The sequence below is a fragment of the Cebus imitator genome, unplaced genomic scaffold (assembly GCF_001604975.1).
Source record: "Cebus imitator isolate Cc_AM_T3 unplaced genomic scaffold, Cebus_imitator-1.0 Scaffold156, whole genome shotgun sequence".
In the NCBI taxonomy this organism is placed as follows: domain Eukaryota; kingdom Metazoa; phylum Chordata; class Mammalia; order Primates; family Cebidae; genus Cebus; species Cebus imitator.
Window position 1 is genome coordinate 3,723,746 of NW_016107471.1, and position 19,403 is coordinate 3,743,148.

Consider the following 19,403-nt stretch of genomic DNA (forward strand, 5'->3'; position numbering starts at 1 on the left):
TATCTCAGTCTTAGAAATCCCATATTAGTTTTCTGGGCAGGGCACGATGGCTCATGTCTGTAATCTGAACACTTTGGGAGGCCAAGGTGGGCAGATTATGAGGTCAGGAGTTTGAGACTAGCCTGGCTAATATGATGAAACTCCGTCTCTACTAAAAATAAAAAAAAAAAATAGCTGGGCATGGTGATGCATGCCCGTGGTCCCAGCTACTAGGGAGGCTGAGAAAGGAGAATCTCTTGAATGTGGAGGCAGAGGTTGCATTGAGCCGACTCTACTGACTGTAGCCTGGGCAACAGAGTGAGACTCCATCTGAAAAAACCCCAAAAAATCTTATATTAGTTTTCTATTATTGTGTAACACATTGCCACAACCATCCATGTAAGACAACATAGATTTATAATATCTTACAGTCTTTACGGGTTAGGAGATGGGGCACTGCCGAGTTGGGTATGCTGCTCAGAGCTTTGCAAAGCTGCCTTAGAGGTATCAGCCAGGCTGTGTTCTATCCAGAGGCTCAGCTGGGGCAGAATTCACTTCCAAACCCATTCAAGTTGTTGGCAAAATTTATTTCCTCGTGGCTTTATGGCGGGGGGCCTCAGAATGTTTTTCTGTCTATTGGCTGGAGTTTGAAGTTGGTTCCTAAATGCCTCCTGCAGTTTCTTGACATGCAAAGTTTTCCAACATGATTATTTCTTTCAAGACCTCAAAGAGATTATCTAGCCTCTCTTCTAGCAAGTATGTGTGTGTGCTGGTAGTAATGGTGAGAGTGACTTCTCATAACCTTTGCCGTATAATATATAATAATGATAGAGACATCCATTACCTTTGCCATATTCTATTGGTTAGAAGCAAAGACCTACCTGCACTCAAGGGGAAGGAATAAAACTAAGGCATGAAAATCAGAGATAAAGATCACTGGGGTCACCTCTAGGCTTCTCTTGCACAGACGCCATATTGAGTCACCAAAGATCAGTGCAGATCATATCTAGTTTGTGATCACTACATAAAGGTGAAATGTGTTACCTTCCATTGAAAGGTATTATGTTGAATACAATGATGCTTCGCATACCAAATAATTTGAGATAAAGGGTATTGCTCACACAAGGGACTAGGGAGAGCAGGGCAGGCACAAGCAGGTCCAGTTTAACCAGAGCTTATGTGATTTGAATTTCCTCTGGTGCTAAAGGCAGGAGCACCCAGGCTTTCTTATCAGCTTGCCCAGGTAGGGGGCAGAAAGGAAAGAGGGACAGCTGGGCTTAAAAGCTGACAGCAGTCAAACATCAAAAAATGCAGTCATGCTCGTTGTCATAACACCATATTAATTATCATCTAGATTCTATTATAGTAATAGCACTTGACTTGCTCTGGTGGTTAAAAGCTGCTGTTGTCATTCTGGGATTTGATTGTACCTCTCAGTCCAGGAGCCCATTTCAATAGCAGCATTTCTCTTCATGAAGGTCTAATTGATAGAGGACAGCTAACTGCAGTTTTCAGGGGTTTTAGTGCTTCCCTTCACAATGGGTTTCTCAATGCTTTAATAAAGAAAGTGTTCTGAGTCATCTCAGGGATGCTTGAATAGGTCTTAGTGGTAAATCCATATCAACTGTTCTATCTTCCTAAATCTTTGAATTATTTCTTCTATGTTTTATCAAAGAAATTTTGGAACCTCATTACTAAACTTAGGTCACAGTTGAGTTCAAGTTTAATGCAGCTAATTGAGCAGATATTAGATGCATGCCCAAATGCTCTCTCTAACACTTTCAATCCAGAATTTCTGATCAGTGTATCTGTATGAATAACTTTGGCCTGATCTAAATTTATGTTCTTCATTTCCTGGACTAACAATCCTTTGAATCCATTTCCACATAGTTTAACCAAGCTTCTACTGATATTGGTATATTAATGAAACTCTTAGGTTTATAAGTTTTAGGACAAAATTTGGCTCTTGGTTGGGGCAAATATTTTAAGATTTTCATGGTGAATGTGATGATGTATCAAACAACAGAATATAAATTAAACAGCAATATATACACATAAACAGTGACAATGAGTAACAGAAGAAAAGTAGGGACATTTAGTTGAACAAAATCAAGTGAGGTTAATTTTCCTGCAGAATAATACAAAAGATTTTTCTTTTTTTTTCATAAAGAGTTGGTTTATTTTAACAGTAAATTTGAAACTCTTGCCTTAAGCAAGAGTACTACAGTAATTATATCAGGAATAGGCAATAGACAATTTCCTACACTGTCAAATATATAAAATTTCCTTTTGCACTTTCTTCAACACTGATCAACAAGCAGATTCAGTCCACATTTGCTTTGATCTATCTACTGAGTTAACCCAAGCTGCTTCTTCAGAGGCTCTGGCATCTCAGGTGGAGGAGGGCAAGGGAGCCTGAAGTAGACCTTCACGGAGTCGTAGATAAACCACTGTAATGCAGTCAGAGTACCAATCATGATGATACCGGCAAACAGTCTCTTCCGTACACCTTTAAATCCAAGTCTCTCGAGGACCTGAGAAGCACTGCTACCTTTTTCTTTATTCAACACAGATACCACAGAATCAGCAGTGAGAGAAACAACTGCACAAAAGACTCCAGCTGTGTAACCTGCTACAAATGTTACAGCCAGCTGCTCTGGCTTTGAACACTCACTGCGGGGCTTGGGAACCATAAACTTGTACGGTGCTTCAACAGTAGGTTCAAAGCAGGCAAACTTCATCATGGTGTATGGTATCTGTCTCATCCAGAGAGGAGCAACCCCCTTGTAGAATGCTTTTAGGCCTTCTTCTTTACACGTTTTGGGCGCTGCATCCCTGAAAGTGTTGCCATAACCTGGCTGGGTTTGAATTTGAACCTTAGCAGCTTCCATAGGAGTCAGGGCAATGTCAGCAAAGAATTCAGCACTGTCAGAGGCAGGCAAATATAATAATGTGCGCCAGAGATAAGTATTCTCCTCCCCAAGCATGTTAAAGACTTCCTAAAAGCCAAACTTGCAGAGCCCTTCAGGGAGTAGCCAATGAAAGTCAGAGCCTATCCTTTGGCCAAACCACCAACACCATCCTCCTTAAGTGTAACTGAGGATCCGTTAAATATGCCCTTGTACTTTTGGGGGTCCACCTGCATACGGCATTTCACTAAATCCAGGGGAACGACAGCGGTGTGTGTCAGACCACAACTTAAGACCCCACCAAAGCCACACAGTGCATAATACTTCGCGGAGCCAAATTCACAACTGTACTCTTCCACGGCAGTGGCTGCCAGCTTGCGAGGGCGGCGGGGCTGGCCTGTGGGCCCCGGAGGGCTGCTGCGGAGGTCCGCGAGGCCGTCGTGCACCAGCTGCAGATGAGGCACGTGGAAGGGGTTCGCCTGCACCAAGCGCGCCACGGACGAGAACATCTTTTCCCTAACATGGCCATCACCCAGCCACTCCCTAGGAAAGGTTGCTGCTCACAGAGGCCCAACGTCCTCCGGGCCCTAAGATGTGTCCAAAAGCCTTTTCTTTTGCAAACTTGCTTAGTGAGTTATCCAGAGTGATTTTGGATAAGTCCCTTCATCTGAATATGCTTTGTTGTTTTTGATCTATAAATTAAAGAATCTGGATTCCATGGAATCTGAAGTCCCTGCTGACCCAATATTACATAACTAGAATGATTCTTGAAGCATTTATACAATTATTCATGACATTTCTTGATTTTCATCTGTCGTCTTTTTAGTGAAATATTTCAAAAATAATACATGAAGATGGTTAGAAAAATCCGATATTTTAACTAGTTTTGTATTTTATATATAAGGAACAGAAAAATCTTTCCCCATTTGGAGATAATTCAATTACAGGCAGTTGAGGATAAGTAAAATCCTAAATCATTTTTTTCTCCAGCCATTCTTGGCTTAATAGTTGACCTGTTTATACTCTTATGCAATTTAATCCATATGTTGGAATAATAATACTTAAAATCAGTAAAATGATTTGTAAGAACTGTTTGAAGTTTAATTTATAGAAGACAGCTAAAGCCCTTTGAATTATCTTTAATCAGCCAAAATTTTCTTTCTTTAGATACTGGAGAGTATATTTTTGTCAAAATTAAATCAACATATTTCCAGTCACTTGGCTTAGGAAATAAGACCCTGAGTAATTCTGAATGCCTCTTGTAAATTCTTTTATTTTCCTGCTTGTTTACCAGAATAGGCATTTCTTTTTATAAACTGCTCAATAAAACTAGTTGTAAAAAGCCTTCTCTGATTAATTTGGAATGAGAGTCTTCAACTAGTTAAAGAATTTAGAGATTGCTGAGTAAAGTAGACCCCTACCAAAGATAAGAAATTTGAGAATCAAAGAAAGTAAATGAGATTCCAGGTCATGCAGCTAGTTTGCAGTAAAGTTAAAACTAGAATCTGTCCCTTTACCAAGATTTTGTAAATAGTGCATATTTTAGAAAAATAATACACTGACTATTAAAAATCCTCTATTTCTTCCTATAATCTCTTTTTTCCCATTTAATGGAAAACTAGAGATTTCAAAGCAGAAGCTTTCTTATTCTTAAATTTATGTGTATATTCTAAATTGGGCCATATTAATGTTTAGTAGTAGCATTTGTATATCTCATTAGATTAAGCCATGTCATTACAAATTTTAAAGGACAAGTCCAGTTTGTACAAAATCCTCCTTCCAACCGCTTAAACTTCGCATTGTCTACATTTTGACAGGAAAAGTAGAAATATATTTAATGTGCCTGATGAAGTCCGTCCTTGATTCTTCCTACCAACTTTGGTTTCTATTTCGTATGATTGGAAGGAAAAGAAAAACATCATTATGGGCCCCCTAAGTCCTGGCAAAACTTAACCTCTTAGAGAGGCACGATTGTGAAAAGAAAAGGCATGCTAAGATGTAGTGTTTGTTTTCAGCTCTTTTGATGTTCATAAAACACCAATGCTAAGGGACAGAAATGGCTCTAACTGGTTTCCTAAGTATAGACAAATTAGGCTGAAGAAATAAGCTGGACCTGAAATGGAACTTATTGGAGGAACTTATTTTTCTAGAACTTTGCTTATACTAACTACTTATTTGATTACTATTCATAATGTGTTCTTTCTTGAAGCATCTTTGTAAGTGAGCAAATAGGGCCGAGAAGGTGCACAATAGTGTTCACTTGGCCCATTATTATTATTATTATTTTAACAGACAAACCATCTAATATCGACATTACATTTTAAGAGAAAAGGTTTCTGATTTTATTGAGAGTCAGAATTGGATCATTTAGGCAAAGTATTTCTCTGGATTTCTTCCTTTGAAATGATCTTTCCTAATCTAGTGACAGGAAGTGTCAGCCTAGGCTAAATGTTAGTTTTCTAGTATTAGTGCCAAGAATGAGACATGGGCAGTTATATTTTCCGTTTATCTTTGCAATGGTATTTAAGACAGAGTGCCCTAAGGGACCTAGTTAGAATATGCACTTTACCCTAGGTCTCCACCATTTCCTTAAGCTTGCCATATAATTCTCCCATGTTTGAGTTGAAGAACCTAAATTATAGCTTCAAAATGTGGTCCAAATACTACTTGAGATGTTTGTTAGAATGCTGATTCCTGAGCTACAATATTGGCTTATTCAAACAGAATCTATGGAGTTCAGATCCTGGAATATTCTTTTTTAAAAAGAAACCCTACTCTTTATGGTGCTTCCTAAAGTTTATGAACACTATTCCTAAAGACCTATTCTGGCATACTTCTGTGAAGAGCTTTTCAAAAGTCCTCCTTTTCTATAAACAATTACTGATTTTCTTAAAATTTTTTGAAAGGTTATGTTCTCCTTCTAAATCCTGATCATCTTGATTTCAAGAAAAAAATCATTCTAATTTCTCACCTGGGGTATTGAAAAGTTAAGATGCTATTGATGATGATTTGAAAATTCAATATGTGTAAAATTTTACCTTAAACCTTGCTTCACCTTTTTTTCTGAAGTTTTTGTTGATAAGGAGCTAGAAATAAAGAACAAGCATGACAATTTTGCAAACCAATATTTTTGAAAATATTGTTTCAAATAAAAAGGAAAAGCATATTGAAATAGTCACTATAAGAAATAGTTTATAGACAGTACTTTTTAAAAAAACAGTGTTTAGAAACAGTTCATTTTTGTTTTTTTCTTTTAGAGAAGGTAGACAAACTCCATGAACTTAAAACTTGAATATGAAGTTAGCATAACTCTATAATTGAACATCTGTTGAGTGGAAGTAAGCTAAATTTGAAAAAGTAAACATATTTGAATTTTGGCAAATGAATGTGAATTGCTAATACTTTCAAGCTTAACTGCAGATAGTTTAGATTTTTATGAGATTAAACTTTGTTTCTAACTATAGATTCTGGGGACTTTCTTTGAACCCAGAATCTCAAGAAGAGAGAGAGAGAGAGAGAGAGAGAGAGAAAGAGAGAGAGACAGGGAGAGAGAGAGAGAGAGAGAGAGAGAGAGAGATCTGTGGTTCAAGTATAAAATAATGAAGTGTGAATGAGAAAGCATTTGTTTTACTGATTGGAGAGTAACAATATTAATTGTAGTAAATCTTGTAGTAAATTTGCTACACATTGTAGTAAATCTTGTAAGCTTGGTTCCTCACTCTTCATAACAGACCTGAGAGCAAAAACAGTCTTTTAATTATCACCATTGACTGATGGTAAGATCAAAATAAATGCAACTACCTGACCTTTGTCTACTGCTCCACAAACTGGCTTAACTATAATCATCTGGAGTATAGACTTAAGAAATAGATGTTTAGGTTGTTCCCCTGCAGATTCTGATTTATCTCCTCCATGATAGGGCTTTAGAAAATCTGATAAAAAAATTATGCCACTCTTATAATCAGGTAAATCTGGGAAACACTGTTATAGTCTATTTTCTTCTTGGTCAAAATTTATCTTTTTAAAAATATGCAGATTTACTTCAGAATGAATTCTTATAATTCTAATTTCAGCTTTTTACTTCTTTGAATTATTGAGTTAGTTTGCTGTGACTAAAAACCAGATTTGTGTTCTACTCCTTCTTCTGCTCTTTAGCCTGAATTAAAGCAAGTCATATAAACTCTTGCCTTTAACTTCATTCATTTTATTCCACAAATATTTCTTTATCACCTCTTATATGCAGGACATTTATAAAAGGATGGAATCAGGGGAGACAATGTTTTAGGCCCTTCTCAGCTCAAAGATACTATGAACAGATTTTTTTTCTAGCCTTAGGTAGAATTAGGTCTAAAGATACAACGGACTTTATATTTTCTTTGACATTGACAAGGTGTGTCCGTAACACATTTTAGGGCTTTGACCTGCAGTTTATTTCCATGATTCTTATGTCTAAAAATAATCCAGTAACCTTGAATGGAAGTACTCCTGAATGTAGGTCATCTTTTGGGCAGCAAAACTGTTGTATGTCACAAAATCCCTGGCTTTATACAGCAGTTTTAAGAAGTCAGAATTTTGCTCAAGTATTCCCTAGCAGCTGGGATGACCCTCAGATGTGATTCAGTTTCTGTCAGTGACTGAGTAAAGCATAGAACCTGGACTCACAGAGTTTCCCAGTACTGCTTTTGTCATGAGTATTTTTTGGCATTTAAAAATAAAACCAACTTCGTCTGCAAGATTTGGTGATTTTGGAAGCGAAAATAAAGGAATAATTGATTAACTGCATCTTCAGAAGATACTTGCTTCACAAGAATCATGAAAAAGTATTTTTGAATCTCAAATTTGATTTTTTTCCTCCACAATCTTTTCAATTCAACATTCGGCAAGTTACTTTTCGAGTGTCTTCTCTGTGCCAAATGTGCTCTGGAGACAAGAGAGTAAAATGCAGACTTCACCGCATTTCCCTGAAAAATTGCCGTTGTTTTTGGAAGCTTAAAGTCTAGTGAAAGAGGCAATAAATTAAAAACCAAGGAAGTTATATAGTTCATAGAAGTGGATTATGCTTCAGAGAGAAATAAACAGAAGAGGAGGATAGAGAGTGCTGGGAGATGGGGTGGGGACTTGTGGCTATGAATGGTCTCACTAAGAACATCTCTTCAGGCCGGGCGCGGTGGCTCAAGCCTGTAATCCCAGCACTGTGGGAGGCCGAGGCGGGTGGATCACGAGGTCAAGAGATCGAGACCATCCTGGTCAACATGGTGAAACCCCGTCTCTACTAAAACTACAAAAAATTAGCTGGGCATGGTGGCGCGTGCCTGTAATCCCAGCTACTCAGGAGGCTGAGGCAGGAGAATTGCCTGAACCCGGGAGGTGGAGGTTGCAGTGAGCCGAGATCGTGCCATTGCACTCCAGCCTGGGTAACAAGAGCAAAACTCTGTCTAAAAAAAAAAAAAAAAAAGAACATCTCTTCAGCATACTTGAAGGAGGTGGCGATTTGGGCTACAGTGTTATCTGCAGCAAGAATGTTCCAGGCAGAGGGAAGAACACCTGAAAAATCTTGAGGTGGAAGCAACTTTGGTGAGTTTTTAGAACTTTCAGGATTGTAGTGGGACTGGAGTAGGGTAAGGATGTGGAGAGTATGATACGAGGTCAGAGAAACAACTGGGTCAGATCATATAGGATATCGTAAGTCATTGTAAGGATTTTAGCTTTTACTCTAAGGGACATGGGAGCCCACTGAAGGGTTTTGAGTGACATCGACTAAAGATTGCTATTTAATAAGATTGGTAGGACTATTGTATTGCTGTGTGTACTCCTCACTGCTTTTTGCCCATTTTTGCCATACATAACATGTTATGTCTTTGGATAGCATACGAAGCTCACTAATAACAAAGTGTACCAGAATAGTTTCAGCTATGATGTAATGATGAAATTATGTGACAGTGGTGAAACTGGTAACATTAATAAATCAGAGGTTTTTTTTGGTTAGCATAAATAGCCACTAATGCATTATGTGTGTATTGGTATATTCAATTTCAAAGCATCTGTTAAGTTGCCACTAATAAAGATGTATGTATTTGTACTTATATTTTGCTTGTATTTGGTTGCATTCATTATTAGGAAATGAGATGCTTAAAGAAGAAATGAAAAACTAAAGTTTATTTTTTAAATAAAAAACATTCACTTGAATTATATAATATTTTAAATTTTAAATGCTTGAATAGTTTTGTGACTATTAAGCTCATTTCTGAATGTGTTTAACAAAAGATGTTAATACTAATAGACAATTTAATCAGATTGATTTAGAGAACTCTTAACTGCTAACAGTAATTTAAGAAAATATTCTGTTACATCCATGATATTCAAACTGAGGTTAAAAATTTAGCATTAATTTAGAACTGAAGTTTTTCCTTTATTTTTAGAAATATTATAACCACAATTTTCTTAACTTCTTAGTAAGGATTTGCAAGGGCATATTAAACGTAACATAAGCTACTGGATATATTTAAAAATCTGTAGAGCAATAAAACTTTAATGTATTTTCCAACATGAAAAGCAAATCCTCATATCTATGTAAAGTTTAACAAAAAGATTCTTAGATTGTATAGAATGGAATCATTTCATTACCAGGTTTCTTTCATTTTTATTAGAACAATGTTAGATAGGTGTGAATAATGACTCAATTATTAAAAAATTTTTATTTATAAAACCATATCCTTATTCATGAACTACTATGTGTACTAACATAATAAGGCATACAATACTAGTTTTAAATGAAAACAAACATCCAGGGGAACCTGGAAAGTTTATAGGCTTCATTTGCATTGTTTAGTTTTACAGAATAATTGCTTATTTTTTTTTAATCGACATTAACTCCTCTCGTTTTAAACTTAAGCCTTGCCGTTCATTTGGATACCAAAACTAGGTCTAAGAGGTGATATGGTTAAGTTTTGTGTCCCCACCCAAATCTTGAAGTATAACCTCCCATAATCCCTGCATGTCAAGGGAGAGACCAGTTGGAGATAATTGGATCATGAGGACAGTTTCCCCCATGCTATTCTCACACGTGAATGAGTTCTCACAAGATGTGATGGTTTTATAAGGGGCTCCTCCCCCTTCGCTTGGCACTTCTTCCTTTGTCTTGTGAAGAAGGTGCTTTGCTTCTCCTTCATCTTTCACCATGATTGTAAGTTTCCTGAGGCCCCCCTAGCCATGCAGAGCTGTGAGTCAATCAAACCTCTTTCTTTATAAATTACCCAATCACAGGCAGTTCTTTATAGCGGTGTGAAAATGGACTAATACAGAAGGTATAAATTAGTAGAACATGTCAGTAAAGTAAACCAATTTATATGTGTGTGTGTGTGTGTGTGTATATATATGTGTACATATATATATATAGCCATTTTTCTAGGAATACATCTTGTTGCACAAATATTGTTTGATCTCACCATATGTTGTTTTAAATGCAAAGCACATTTTTCTGTCTGATATTTCCTAATCTTACTACAACAAAGTCAAATGCTTCCAGTTTTTATAGACTTCAGAGAATGTTTTTTAGAAACACCCAGTAATTTATTTTTACATTATTTTGCAGTATAGCTAGATTACCTCACCATCGTTAACAGATGTTTTTTCTCCACAACAGTTTGCTGTTGTTTCATCAAACACAAAGATACAAAGAAATGCAGTAAGAGATATATATTTTTTTCTTTCATAACATTTATCACAATCGATACAGTACTGGAGCAATACTAATACAGCTGTGGTCCTTAGAGGCTGGAAACATTTGTAGTGTAGCAGTGGTGCTCTGAGCTGGTGCCAGGATAGATTCATGGAAACACTTAACGATAATACTGTTTCAGTAGAGGCAGTAATGGTATAAACAGGGCAGAGGAAATACCAGGATTGCAACAGATGCAATTGATTATATGCCTTGGGGAATATTCCACTCATTTATTTTAAGGCCAGTCCATGTAAATCAAAAGTCTGTGATGTTGTCAGTAAGACATATCACAGTCGTTGTAATATGCGATGACAGTGCTTCTGCATTACTGATGCAGCAGCTCATGCCTTCGGACATGAGAAGTCATCTGAAGTGTAGCTCTTACACTGTCAATTGTAGAAAATAATTTGACTTAAGCATCTGATTCACTGCGAACAGTGATATGGCTTGTTCCCAAAATATAAAGTGATAGAACTGCTTTAGGTAAGGTTAACCTATGTATTTGAACTTGATCTTACATCTCCTTCTCGCTAAGGAAACATAATAATTTTCAGTAACACTCATACTACTTGTCATTCTACATTACAGCAATGCATCTGGCAGCAAAATAGTTATCTATGGAAAATAACTCTTAAAACAAAGGTTTACAATGACATTTTCTCTTGGAGAGATGCTTTCAGCACAAGAGAGTTTGCTTCATGAAGACCAAGTGTCTTTTTCTTATTCCTTCACAGTCAACTTAGTGTTTTGAGAGTTAAAAATTTTGCTTCCTCTGTCAGAGTTAACAGATTTGTGCCAGAGTAAAAAAGCTACGCAACATTTCTCTAAGAAGATGTAGGGATAGCACAGAAATTAGGAAAAATAATTTATATTTCCTTTTATCTTTTTCTGATTTTAAAATCCAGCATACCCCAGATTCACCTTGCAAATATGAGAATGGCCAACTGGTTTATTGAGAGCTGGGGCTTAAAGGAAATTTCTAAGCATTTCAATAGATGAAGGAATGGGAAGTCTTGTAATTAATGCTAATTTATGGCCTCACTTCTATGAAATTATACATTACATGCACATTAATTATGATTAGCATTCCTTGAATGAATAGCAAAGAAAATCATAATGATTTGTTACTTATTATACAATGCTGTCACACAATCTTTGTAAAGATTGGGCTTTACTTGCCCTACAGATAATAAAAGGATGCTAAATTCTAGTATGATGACTCCTTTCATTAGAATAGTTCATGAAATAAGCAAGCAGTGAATGATTTAGCTTCAACTCTGTTTTTTTTTTTAATGACACAATGTGGCAATTTAACTTGTGACTTTGAAAAGAAGCCTATCATTTTCTTTAAGTGGAAAATAGAAGGTCATCATCTTTTTATTATTACATATATACTACTTTTGGTCCAAAGACACAGCATAAGCTCTCATTCAATCTTGCAATAACTTGAGACTCATGGATGAAAAAATTTGAAATTTTGTATATGTATGTATTACAAATATACTTTTGCTCATATGCAATAACATATTAATATTACACTTTAATGTTATACATTATTGTCTATAAATTCAGATTGGCAAGAAATGTCATATATACATCTGTACCCACACACATACATTGTACCACACACAATGTATGTGTGTGGGTACAGATGTATATATGTATACATAGATAGATAGATAGATAGATAGATAGATGTATATATGACATCTGTATCCATTCACATTATATCCTATTAGCTACATGTGTGTACATGACTAGATCTGACTTGGAGCTAATAGGAAAGAAAATTTTAGTCATTTGGTTATTGAAGGCAATCCCCTTCTTTGAGTTGCACAAAAATCTGGCAAAATAAGGCAAGGCGGCTCCTCATTGGAACTTGAGTTAATCATCTCTGTTGCTTTTTTTCCCCAAATCTGGGCACAGGAATCTTTTCAGTGTCCATAATTCCATGTGGTAGGTCCAGCTTTCCCAAATGCAGCCCACAGCTGAAATCCTGCCACGTCATGGGGTGCTTCCAGGAACAGTAAGTGGGTTCCCACTACTCTCAGAATCCTAATGATGTCCATTGCCCTCGGTTATGAGGAATCTCAGCTTTTTCCTTATTTTTCCTTGATCCTGTTCCTCTCAAGGTATTCTCCTCTTCACCCTATCATAGTCTTCTCATCCTTGAAATCTAGTTTTCAAAACACAAAAATTGAGAAAGGAATCTCCAGGCAATTATTGCTTTCAGCCCTATAACCACAGCCTTCACTGAGATCAAGGGCCAAAAAGGCCCTGCACACTCTGTAGAAATGTGGGGAGGGAAAATACCATGAAAATTAAACACAAATTAATAACTCAATAAGTTATCCTGCCTCACATTGTTTGAAAATCCCACCTGGAATTTTTAATGTATCACTACTTATAGTTAAAATTTGAATTATTCAGATGTAGGAATGGAACACACACAAAGGGGAAAATGTGCATTGGTTCAATCATTTCCAATCCAGAGATTTTGTGTCTGATTCACAGAGAAACCTCAGCAGGCAACTTAACCACAGAGGAGGTGTAGATTATGCAGTTTCTAGTACACATATATTTCCAAATAAGGTCTACCTTTCAGCAATTCTGATTTTATCAGGGATTTTGTGGCTTTTGGTGTTTTGAACCACATATTATGAAATCTGGTAAATAATAGTCCGCCATCCAATTTCCAACCTATTCAGACATGTTAAAAAAATTCTTCCTTGGAGACAAATCTGGTTTCACAGAGCATTTAAAACTTAGTTGCCAGTATGGTCTGACTTTACTTTTAGTGTCATATACCACTGTGACATAATGTTCATAACATAGTTTCACTACCTAATATAAAAAGAAAACAAAGCCCAAGTTTGATACTAGATGTAGGGAGATGGAATAAATGACCCCTTAAGGATTCTGTCAATTCAGTAGAGTGGTGTTAGCAGTGATGCTAATAGCCAGCACTGATATGTGCTTGCTGTGTGTCAGGATGGTTTGAAATGCTTTAGAGGTATCAACTACTTTAGACTTTCCAACTCATTGATGTCACTATTATTATTATTCCCACTCACAGGTAGGAAAACTGAGGCAAAGAGTTTAAGTGATTTGCCCAAGGTCACGTAGCTGATAAGAAGTCTGTTGAAATTTGAGCCTAGTAGTTTTATTCCTGACTTGCCCTTCTTGAGCATTCTACTAATCCCTCATCAATTTTGATAGTTTTTTACTCTATTTTTGTAGACTATACAAAAGTTGTAAGTTATTCAAAAATAGAGTCTTAACCATCAAAAAATCAATTTTATCTTCTTTCTTTTTAATTTGTATATGTCATTTTTTTGTTTTATAGTATAGGTAAAACTTCCTTTCTTCTTTCTGATAATAATTGTTTAGTCTTAAGGAGAGTATTAGCTACTGTTGCGATAATTTTGAATATTTAATAAGCAACTAATTTGTTCCAAGTATTCTTGCAACTTCTAGAGGAAGAGGCAAAGAATAAGCAAGATGAATAAGTAAATTTTTTAAGTTAGTTAATGACACATGTTAAGGGTAAAAAATATACAAGAAAAGGGCTGAGCTGTTTGGGCCAGTTCATTTCAGATAGTACAGCCATGGAAGAACTCACTGAGAAAAAAATTTTTGAGTAAAAACCTTAAAGATGTGAAGGAGTGAGTCATGTTAATATCTGGGCAAAGAACATTCCAGGAAGAAGTAACAGCAAATGCCAAGGCCCAGACGTAGGAATTTGTCTTGAGTATTTAAAGCATAACCTGAGTTACTCACAGATGCTGGCTATTAGACTTTTGTTGAAGGCATAGTTTGCAAATATTTTCTCCCTTTCTACTGTAGATTGTCTGTTTACTCTGTTGATAGTTTCTTCCACTGCGCAGAACCTCTTAAGTTTAATTAGATCCCGTTTGTCAGTTTTTGCTTTTTATGCAATTCCTTTTGGTTTATTAGTCATGAAATATTTGCCAGTTCCTATGTCCAGAATGGTATTGCCTAGGTAGTACCGGATTGATGAAATAATCTTTACAACAAAGCCCAGTGATATGAGTTTATCTATATAACAAATCTCTACATATACTCCAAACCTAAAATAAAAAATTAAAGTAGAAGAATAACATGAAGGCCAATGTGACAGACTCAGAAAATTGAAGATAAGATCTGAAAACAAATGGAAGGCCAGACCATGTAGCCTTAGAGGTTACAATAAAGTCTTTGGCTTTTATTCTGAGTGAGGCAGGAAGTTGTTAAGAAAGGGTTCTTAGCTAGGTATGGTGATGTGTGCTTGTGGTATCAAGCTAAGGGAAGCTAAAGTGTGAAGATCACTTGCGCTGAGGAGTTTGAGGCTGCAGTGAGCTATAATCACACCGCTGCACTCCAGCTTCCCTCTAGCCTGTGTGACAGTGAGATCCTGTCTCTTAAAATGGGGGTCTTGGCTTATTAAGAAGGTTTTTTTTCTTTTTCTAATTAGGAAGTGATATTCAATCAAGGTTAAAACCAAAGGTTTTATTATGAGAATTTAAACAAAAAACTCACAGAATCCTCTATATCTGTCTTAGAGTAAAAGCAAAAGGTGAAAGTAAACATTGAACAGGTTAGTAAAAATGAAAGACCTTTCACTACAACAATGTGCTGCACACTTTGGGGAAAACAACAGGCACTCTCCCTAAGGATTGTCACATATTACTAGAATTATTTGAATATAAGCTATACAGCAAGAGCATTACCATAAGAATATATGCAATACTGGTTTAAAAAACTCTAAATTTGACTTTGAATATAGAATTAAACTTTATTAATAAAGTCATAAACATTATTCTTTAAATTTCCAGTCATGTAATTTTAGGACATTTCCTTAATGATTGCTTTAGCCTGACAGCAAATCCGTCTTTGCTTAAGGGTAAATTCAAGGAACCCTTAAATATTAAAATGTGGGCAGGGAATCTAGTCTTCAGCACTGAAAAACCAGCATGTTAAATCAGGAACAAACTATGTAATTATTTTTGAACTCTGCTCTTGTATTGAAATACTATGGACCCGAGAGAGAAGATAGCAAACTTTTCTATCTTGAAAACATGGAATTTTTCTAAATTTTCGGTGTCTCTTGGAGATAGTAAGAGAGGAATGATAATAAAGGTGTGTGTGTGTCTGTCTGTCTGTCTGTCTGTGTGTGTGAATGGGTAAAGTCATTTGGGCATTAGATGATCTCTGCACTTGTTGTGTGTCCATATATTCTATGGGCTACATTGCAACCAACTTCCCAAAGAAATATTTCAGGATTCTTCAGAAAAATGAGAATCAGTAGACTCATTTTTAAAATATCACATTAACATTTTTTCTTGACAGCATTCTAGCTTAGTGGCACCCAAGTCAACCTGAATCAATGGTTTATGAGGTGATTGCTCACTTTCTGAAGGTCTGCCCTTGATCTGGACTTTATTTTAAAGTGTTTTATGTTTTCAAGCATTCTGAATGAGTAACTTACATTCTAGAAACAAATAATAAGAGAAGCCTGTTTTTTTTAGCCTTTGTAAGACATTCAACACGATAAAGGATACTTGTACTATCTCTTCTCTCATGTTGGAGGGTTTTGCTGTAAGTTAAGTCTAAGCTGAAAGTGACAAGAAGACTTTATCTCTTGGTGTCTTATCGAACGCTAGATAAGACATCTCTTTAGTTGTGCAGATACATAGCAGTTTCTTGCATTGTACCCTAAAAGAAAAGAGATCTGAGGTAAACATCCTCTCTTACAATCAGCCTAAAAACAAAATCTAAAAAACCACTTACTTTTCCCATTGCAAAAATACAAAAAGGAAGATAAATTATATGATCAGAAATATGAGCATTTAGGAAAATTATATTTATTAATATATTTAAATACTTCAAATTTAGACTGTGCTTGTTCTTGCAAATTTCAAGTGAACAGCTCCATGAATGAGAGCCAAGTTCTTTTCACAGGTCATATTGAACCGAACTGTGCTTTAATGTTAATGAAGGTTGACATCTTGTGATTTTCTGTTGCTCTACCTTCTTTTTGAATAGTTTGAGGTTATTTTCCATATGACCTCTTAGGGTTGTGGACTTTCAAGCTACTATATAAAACATTTGCTTTACAATTCAATACTAATAACAAAAGAGAGATTCTGAGATCTACAATTGTGTAACTGATCATATTTTTCCCTTTTCACTTTATCAGGCAGCTTAAATGCAAAAATGAAGCCCAGTTTTATACACCCTGTTGTGGTTTACTTACTAGAATACTTTTCTAGTCTTAACTTTCTCTTCTAATAGTTTTTTCGGTTTTGATTTTAAAATTGTATTTCTATTTTCATACATCTGTTGAGTTGCTGTCCTAAATTTGTGTGGGTGCATGCGTGCATGAATAAAGGTTGTATAAATAAATGGATAATAAATGTTGCATGCTCAAATTTTCTAACTTTAGAAACTTTTCAAAATTGCTTCTACTCAGCCAGTAGGATCATCCACAGAAAATTAAAATTAAACTCATTGGAGACAAACTAACAATCACTCCTAATTACCAAAGAATTAAATTAGGAAGTTATACTAAGTAACAGCACACAAAGTAGTTATAACTTGATACAATTAGTAATTTAAAAGTTTTTTCTCAGAATCATATTTTGTAGTAAGCTAGTAATGACAAGGAATATAGTAAAGTTTTACCACAGGCGTGATACTTTGAAGTACACAAAAACATCTCAATAACCTTTGAATTTTTGAAAACAAAGGAGTATCCAAATACATAAGACAGGTATTTCTTTTATTTTAAGATAATCACTATTACTTTAAGATATCAAATTTGTATATATTTTAATAATTTCCAAAAAATAGTCACTTTTTTTCTCATGAGACACCAATTCCTACACAATTTTTGAAAAATAATTTTACTAAAATATTGTGTTCAATTTGAAATCATACTTCTAGAAAATGGAAATGCAGTCTAGAAAACATTGAGTATAATTGAGGTTGTGCAAAAGTTGGAAGGAGCTAGCACTATTTATTCTAGAAAGATAAATCAGAAGGAGTTAATTAATAACCCTCTTTCAATTAAAAAGAAAAGCTGTTTATAAGGTAACATTCTCTCCTGCTTAGTTGTTCATCTTCTCAGGTGTGGACAGAAGAAAGACATGGACTACATTTTTTGTTCAGGAAGCTTTCACTCATAGAGAAAATGTTTTTGACAGTGAGATAGATCAAATGCTGACGTAGGTTACCGAGGATTGTTAGGTTGTTGTGAATCCTTAATCTCTAGGGAATTGCTAAATTTAAACAGACAGCTATGTGATTGAGTGATTTAGACAGTGGCACTAGGTATTGAATCCCTAGATGGGGTGAAAATTGAGTGCGTATTTTAAAACTTATGATCCAATAATTTTACTGAAACACATATAGCATAGCCAAAGAAGTATTGCTACTTACCCTTAAGTACAAACACTAAATTTCTAAAATGACTTAATATATTAAAATCAGTTATCTATTTTTTAAACTGTCTCTTCCTCTAACGGTATCCTACACCATGTTGGTTACTCATCTATTGAAGCATTTAATATGTTACATTTGGGGTTATGAATTCCTTTCTTTCACTAGTGGTACTTTTTCTGTCTTTGTCAGTTGAAATCATAGTGAAAATTATTTGCATTCCTAGAAACTAGCACCATGTTCCACATACCTGTAAGAAAGATGTTGTAGATGAATGGAAAAAGTAAAGAAGCAAATAAGGAAAGGAAATAAATTCTCTTTCTGGCTCATACCTTAAAAGGAAAAAAGAAATAGAAATTCATTAAGGCTGGGTGCAGTGGCTATGCCTCCCTCCCTTGGGAGGCCAAGGTGCATGGATCACTTGGGGTCAGGACTTTGAGACCAGCTTGGACAACATGGTGAATGTCTGTACCAAAAAAAAAAAAAAAAAAAGAAACAATTTCATTCATTCATTTGCTCATTCTTTCAGTCATCTTATATACTCTCAGGAGCTTTCCCAGTTCCTTTTCCCCAGGGTCATGATCTTTTCAGAGTGATAATAACTAGAGAAGGCAGTGAATACTCTAAAAAACATCTAACACAATAAATATTTGTTCACAGAGTGACTGAAATTTTAGGAAAATAAAATTATATTGATGCTAAAAATGAAGTGTTCTCATATAATTTCTTCTCTCACATTCTTGATTTTTAGGTAATGGATGAACTATTTTTATTTAGAGTCCTAACTTCAAGTTAAAATAATGAAAGTATTCCAGTTTAGCTGAAAATATTCTTCACATTCAGTTTTTCTGTTTTAACATTTATGTAAAGTTTCACTTGGTGGTAAGGCAAAGACATTTACTTTATTGCCGAAATGTTATCATTCATTATGGTCCCATGAGATATCTCTCACTTCATCTCTTGTTTTTATATTTGATTGAATAGATAAATTCCTTTTTATAAGTGAGGAAATTGAGTTACCTAATATGTAAAGAACTTGCTCAATGTTACATGTGAAGTTACGGGAAGAACTAGGGATTTGCACATTCTTTGGAGTTCTTGTATCTTTGCGTCCACCCATCAGAATGTACTACTCATATAGAATATTTTTTAAAATTTTTATTTGCTTGAATCACAATTGTATTTTTATTTCAATCTACAAAGTTGTGATGACCCAGTTGGGTACTTAGAATTCTTATCACAATGCATTATAATTGTACATTCACACGTCTGTTTAATCAAAAGATTGAATTCTTGGAGGGCCAAGATTGAAACTTCTTTCTTTGTGTTCCCAGCATCTGGTAAAGTGTATGATA

At 35.4% G+C, this 19,403-nt stretch overlaps 1 pseudogene across 1 annotated transcript; it reads right to left on the reverse strand.

Moving 5' to 3' along the window:
* Nucleotides 1-2,133: 2,133 nt before the first annotated feature.
* On the reverse strand, nt 2,134-3,480 carry LOC108314569 (annotated as a pseudogene). The gene has a single exon (XR_001829541.2). The product of XR_001829541.2 is annotated as a phosphate carrier protein, mitochondrial-like (transcript).
* Nucleotides 3,481-19,403: the final 15,923 nt, after the last annotated feature.